The 7,259-nt window shown below is 44.5% G+C and overlaps 1 pseudogene; it reads right to left on the bottom strand.

Annotated features, from left to right (window-relative positions):
* Positions 1-745: 745 nt before the first annotated feature.
* Positions 746-3,511, bottom strand: LOC136491599 (uncharacterized; annotated as a pseudogene).
* Between the last annotated feature and the right edge of the window lie 3,748 nt (positions 3,512-7,259).

Here is a 7,259-nt window from a genome sequence, read left to right as displayed (position 1 = left end):
GAGATATATGATACTTGACAAGTAGCTGAAAGCCTGAAACTTGAAAACAGAGTGAAACCCACAGTAAGCCACATATATCAGTACTTGCAATACATAAAAGCTCTTATGTATCTGATGGAACTTGGAACCCCGTGAAACCAAACCAGAAATCCCCAGATATATGAATCAATTCATTAAGGATATTGGCTAATCTCATTACAGCGACTCAGGCACCAACCATTTCCATTGGTCAGATTAACATTTACCAACATGTTATTGAGTATCATATTCAGCCTCATCCTATCTCAGGCTGTTTACAGAACGGTAATAAGCTCAAACCAGCAAACATGCATTTTCAAAATGGTTCATGGTTACTTTTTTCTGCACCATGGTTGGAGGTTTCAGAAAACCACAGCATTTGTAGAGAGGACGAGGCATACTTCTCTTGATGGAATGGAAACTTCTGTGCTGCATCATACACTCAATGACAACATAAGGATTCCAAAAACTGCAAGCAGCAAAGGTTCTCCACCAGACATTTCCTATAATTGGTTCTTTTCTCAAACAATCCGACAATTGGTTGACAGGGAGATTGATTGTCAATCAGATATAAAATCATCATCAGTATGACATCCCTTAGTTTTCACTAGCCCTCCCACATAACAGTGGAGTCCATCTTGAGGCTTCAACCAGTCCAATTTCATAATGGCTATCATCTAACCTAGAATGGAAAAAGAACTGCAGGATAACCAAACCTAACAAAAGGTCATAGTGGCATAATCCTATCCTTCGGGCCTTTTTCTGTCAACATCGGCCAATTCTTTGAGGTGGCCAGATTATGTGTGTGACCCCTGCCCCGCAACAGACCATAGGAACCTGCAGGTATAAAGTGTTTTGAATGTTTAGTAACAAGATCACATATGCCTAGAAACTCGATCTGCTACACTATGCAAACAAGTATTTCATAATGAATGCTGCTGGAGCCTGGGCGCCATTTGCTTGTCTCTTTAAAGGACCAGAAAGATATGAACACTCAGAACTGAAAAAAGCTCAACGAGGCACTGGCCTACTCTTTTATACTTACCCTCCTATGCTATTAGAATTAGAATAAAAGGCTTGCAAGATATCATATCATAATAAACCATGAGGAAACTATCATCAGAGAAAATGAACAGGAGTGGAGATATTGAAGGCTTCAAGCTAGTTTTTATCCACCAAACAAACAAGGAATGAAATTGATACTTTGAACTTTTAATGGGGATACAAATATGAATAATGAAATAGCATTGTGTCAATGGCTCGGATTTGCAAAGCAATCCAGTTAAATTCCTCCAGTGATCAAGATGCCAATTCAAGATGAAGATGCATTCATCAAGATTAAAAAGATCCCTAGGAATAAACGACGTAAAACTATCACTTTGGTAACCAAGTAAGCAACTGGCTTTTATCCTGTAACACAGCTACACAGTCAAGCCTTCCTTTTTGCAATTAACAAGCAATTTATCTCCTAGGCCAATAACGCAGTTGTGTCCAGTAACGAGATGAATAACATACAGGGCCATGGGATCTCGAGTCAAAGCTGAGGGCGGCATTGTCCCCTTCAACCCAGCAATGGCCCTCCGGGATCTACCGGAATCTCCTGCTTTTCCGGGATCTGGATCCATCCCCAGGCAGCGCAATCAGCCTCTTCACCATCAGCTCACGATGGTCCCTCGGCGACCTGCGACGAGCAACAGCAGCGACATCAACAACCAACCAATCCAAGAAACGCCCACGAACCCGAGGCGGGCGGGCGGCGGCGACTTAACTCACCTGAACACGACGACGTCGCTGTGGGAGAAGTTCGTAGCGGTAGAGAGGCAGAGCGCTTCTCCACCAAAGCGCGCTCGGCCTGCTGCGGGTCGAAGGTGGGGTGCATGGAGGCGCCGTCCATGGTGACGACGGAGGCGACCCAGTCGGCGACGGTGATTGCCGAGCACGCTGCGGTGATGCATCCCTTCACTAGCGGCCAAAACGGCGGCCAAGGATCTTTGCCATTCGCGAAAAGGAAAAACCACCCGCGGGATGACAGCGCCTTCTCGACGGCCGCCGCCGATGCTGGGCCGTCCCTTCAGGGAGGATGGGGAAGCAAGCGTAGCAGGGTATACCAAGTTTTTTTTCTTTTATGACTGCGAACAGTCCGGTAAATGTAACTTTGCCCAATCTGTAGCTGGGTTGAATATATTAATTGACCAATGCTCTATTGCTTTTCGAAAAAGAGAAAAAAAAACAATTGCTGCTGATATAATGGCAGTTTGTTTTGTTCAGCTGAGGATTATAGCAATATTATAATCGAATTATGATCAATTGAACCAATGCTCTATTGTTTTGTTCAGCTTGAGGATTATAGCATATGAGTAATCAGCTGAGGATTATAGCAAGTGTATTATTGCTTTAATAAAATAAAAATGGCTTCATACATTGTGTCTTTATTTTGACAGATGCTAACTAAAAAAGCGTACTTACTACTACTACTCCTTCAAAATTATAAGACGTTTTGGTTTTTATAGATATATAGTTTTTATATGTATTTAGATATATACTATATCTATACATGTTTTTAAAATAATATATTAAACAAACAAAAACGTGTTATAATTCAGAATTGATGGAGTACATATGCAATATGTATACACAAACTATATCCCACTAAGAGACACCTATAAGCATCCCACTGCGTTATCGGTTTAAACTTTGTTTTTGGAAGATGCATCACAATGTTGTTGTTTTGTTACCGTTGTAGATGATATAGGTTTGAACCCATGAGATTTGGAACGAAAAGCAAGAATCTTAGACAAACCTATTTAACAAAATCAAAGACCAGGTCGATTTATGGATCCTAGCAGGTGTAAAAGCAGCTAGTGGCTCAACTTGTTCTAGGAGTTTCTTTTTATTGTAAGAGGTCCTGTAAAGATCTTTGCCCATCTAGACTCCTCATATTTTCTTTTTAATATAATAGTTAACTTTCTTATCATGTTATTAAAAAAATATACTTTTTTTCGAAGTATACTTATACCCTACGAGAGATTGGACTAGTGCTAAGGGATTACGGCAGTGGCCCTAGACCTAAGCATTTTTACGCCAGTCCAGGCCCAAAAAGGCCTAAGAGCATATCCAAGAGTATCTAAAAAATTCTTTCCAAAAACATTGAGTTTTCCAAGTACTAAAAAAATATTAGGAGTAATAAAGAGGAGCTCCTCCAACGGTTTCTAAACAGTAACTCCTAAATATAAAAAATTTAGGCCCACATCAAACTTTCCAAGCATTTAGTAGCATTTTTGTAAATATCATCATCTTCTTCCTAGGAACAAGCACGTACAGAAACAAAAAAGAAACAAGCACGTACAAAAACAAACAAAGGGCCGGCGAGCACCTTCTCGATGAGGCGCGCGTCCTTGCCGCAGAGGCCGACGGCGGCTCCTCCTGTGATGTTAATGAGGGAGACGAGGTTCTTGTTGACCTTCCCGGCGAGCACCATCTCGATGCCCTCCATGATGAGTGCGTCAGTGACGCAGAGGCCGTCGCAGAAGTGCGGCTGGACGCCAACGCATAGAGTTAATCTCTAGCCGCCTCCCACCGTGGACGCGGCGCGTTGAAGCCGAGATAGTACGTGTGCTGGTCGTGTCGCGTGCTCGTGCTGAAAGCTCTAGTTTGATTTTGATGAATTGATGAAACCCTAAGTGTTAACCTAGTTTAATAAAGTGATCATGAGATAGGTAGCACATTCTAAGTGGTGAAGCAAATGAAGATCATGACATGATGTCATGGTGATGATCAAGCGCTTGGACTTGAAAAGAAGAAAAAAAAATAAAAGACTCAAGGCAAAGGTATAAATTGTATGAGCCATTTTGTTTTGGTGACCGAGACACTTAGTGGGTGTGATCACATTTAGGATCGATAGCCGTACTATTAAGAGGGGTAAAACTTGTATCGAAATGCGGTTGTCAAAATGCCACTAGATGCTCTAACTCATTGCATATGCATTTAGGATTTAGTGGAGTGCTAATACCTTTGAAAATGTTTGTGAAAATATGCTAACACATGTGCACAAGATGATACATTTGGTGGTTGACACATTTGAGCAAGGGTGAAAAAGATAGAGTTGAAAAGGAGTTAGTCATGCTGGTCACGAAGTGATCGGACGCTGGTCTCAGTGGGACCAGTGCGTCCGGTCAATGATACAGCAAAGACGCTGGCGTCAGTCTTCGACCGGATGCTGGGTCACTTGGTGACCGGACACTGACAGGGTGCGTCCGGTCTGGCTGATGTGGCAACACATAGAATAGTCATCATGTGACCAGACGCTGGGTGAGTCCGGTCAAGCATGACCGGACGCGTCCAGTCGTGAAAAGTCGTCTCTGGATGCTTACTGGAAACGATCGGACGTTGGGGCTCAATGTCTGGTCACTATGAGCTATTGCGTCCGGTCATCACTTGACCGTTGAGATCGAGCGCTCAGTTTTTGAAGAGAGGGGACACGTAGCGTGCATCGCACGACCGGATGCTAGGTCCAATTTCTGGTCAATCTGACCGGTGCGTCCGGTCGGCCCGTGTTTAGTGCAGTGAGGAGCCCAACGGCTCTATTCGTGGGGGATGTCTATTTAAGCCACATGGTCGGCTCAAGCTGACTCTCTTAGCCATTTGCGTTGATATAGCAACCTTGAGAACTTAGCCAAAGCACCCCCACTTATCTTCATCATTGATTCATCATCTTTGTAAGGTTGGGAGAGAATCCAAGTGCATTGCTTAAGTGTTTGCATCTAGAGGCACTTGGTGTTCGTGTTTCGCTGCGAGATTCACTTGTTACTTTTGGTGGTTGCCACCACCTAGACGGCTTGGAGCAGCGAGGATCGTCGAGCAGAGATTGGTGATTGTCTCCAGCTCCGATCGTGGTGATTGTGAGGGGTTCTTGACCTTTCATCGGCGGAGAGCCAAAAGGTACTCTAGTGGATTGCTCGTAGCTTGTGTGATCCTCATCTTGTGTTAGTTGTGCGGCACTCTATTGAGGGTTTGGCGTGTGATGCCAATTAGCGCGTAAACCTCCAAGTGAGTGAATCGCCACAACGAGGAGTAGCTTGCCGACAAGCAAGTGAACCTTGGTAAAAAAAAATCATTGTGTTCATCATTTGATTCCAAGGTGATTGGTCTTCATCTATATTGATTTTTGTGATTGATTGGTTCACTCCTCGACACGGCGGTATAACTATCTTGCTCTCTCTCTGTCTCTTTACATTACCGCAAACTAGTTATCAAGCTCTTTAGTGTACTTAGTTGTGAGAGCTTGTTAGTTTGGTTAGTGTAGCTTTTTAGTTAGTCTTTGAGAGCACACTAACTTAGTGTAGTTCCATAGCTATTGTGTGGTTAGAGACAATAGAAACTAAAATTGTGGTAGGTGGCTTACATTTTTAGTAGGCTAGCGCAACACTTGCTTCGTCTCATAATTGTCTAACCGGTTTGTAAAGTGTTGTTGTAGAAATTTTTATTAGGCTATTCACCCCCTCTAGCCATTAGGACCTTTCACGTGCGCGGTGCCAGCAACACCGGGTCGAGTGACTCACCGTGGCTGGGTTGGAGATCCTAACAGCGTAGCTGCGCATGTCGAGAAGGCAGAGCAAGTCACCGCAGGATCCAAGCATGTCAACCGATGTACCCACTATGATCATGCGCACGAGGGTGAAGAAGACTCGGGAAGAGGATACGCGCGAGCTGCGTGCGCGTATCTTTACACACGCGGGTGTGTTTTTTACCGATTGCCAAAAATTAGGAGATGGGTTTGGGAGTTGTTAGAGATGTATTTTTTTCAATCTTGCTAAAAAGTAATGGATTAGGAGAGTGTTTTGGGTACTCTTGGAGATGCTCTAAGGCCTAGTTCGTTTCACTGAAAGTTAGCTTATGCTGATTTGTTGTGAGAGAGAAATATTGTTCGTTCACTGAGAAGTACTGTTGAAGTAATGCTCAGGGGCGGGCGTCTGTGCAACCGGATGCCACCTTCCATGGCCATCATGCTGCCGTACTGGCCCAACAAGCCTACCTCTCTATATGTCTCCCCCATCTCTCCCTCTCTCAAAAATATCTCTCGACTCGCTCGTCCGTCGCGTGCTTTACTGCGCCGTTCGGCCGCCCTACTCTACATCGTCATTGCGGCCATCTCCTCGATCCTCATGTGTGTCCCCATCTTGTGTCGCGTTGCCCCACTTCACCTCGTTGCGCCGCCCTGAAAGCATCTAGGCCCCTAGTTGGCTTTCGGTGATTAATGATGACACGAAATGACTATGACTAACGTATGTTTTGCAGAGGCAAGTTTAGTTAGGTTATGGTAATGGAAATTGATTGGGCAATCATGGTTGTCATGCCCCTGTCGATGGAAATCATTTTGGTTTTCAAATGATGGACGACAAGGTTAAGGACGGACTAGTTATAAGTGTCGTTTGGTGTTCGAGAGACACTTAGAGTAGTTTAGGACTTTGTTTTTCCTTTGGTCATACTATTAAGGGGGGTATGGACTAGTTGCTTGACCTAGGTGAGTCTAATGGATTAGGTGTGGTGTACACTTGTCAAACTTAGCACTAGGTAGCTCAGGAATAGCCCTAAGATCAATTGGAGTCAACTTCATTCACATAGGATTTCGAGTTGGAAGTGAATGGAGGGTCAAATGACTAATCGGATGCTGGTCTGATTGTGACCGGACGCTGGAGGGTGAGTCTGGTCAGCTCATTTGATCAACTGCAGTTGTCTAGTACTGACCGAACGCTGGTCTAGTGGTGACCGGACGCTAGAGGGTGAGTCGGTCATTTCATTTGATCAACTACAGTCGTCTGGTATTGTCCGGACGCTGAGTGAAGGAGCACCGAATGCTAGGGTGCCTGCGTCCGGTCGACTCTAGTAAGCTTCTAGAAAGGACTTTTCTTGACCAAATGTGTCCGGTTGGTGCTGACTGGACACTGGTCAGAGTCCGGTAAGAGCTTAATGACTCTCTCTGACATAGTGGCGGGTATAACTGACTGGAGCGTTCGATCACCCTGACCGAAGCGTCTGATAACCCTGACCGGAGCATCCGGTTAGCCTGTATAGTGCTGACTCAGCCTCCCAACATTATGTTTTGAATGAGGGGGCATAAATACTTACTCCACTCGTCCATGGGAGGTCTCTTGCCCATTTGTTCAGCTGAGAAACACCTTTGGAGTGTAAGGGAGAGCAAGAGCCTAGTGAGGTGATTGAGATTTGATAATCCAAGATTAAGG

Source organism: Miscanthus floridulus, chromosome 11 (genome assembly GCF_019320115.1).
Source record: "Miscanthus floridulus cultivar M001 chromosome 11, ASM1932011v1, whole genome shotgun sequence".
Lineage (NCBI taxonomy): Eukaryota > Viridiplantae > Streptophyta > Magnoliopsida > Poales > Poaceae > Miscanthus > Miscanthus floridulus.
This window is presented reverse-complemented; position numbering and strand designations above follow the sequence as displayed.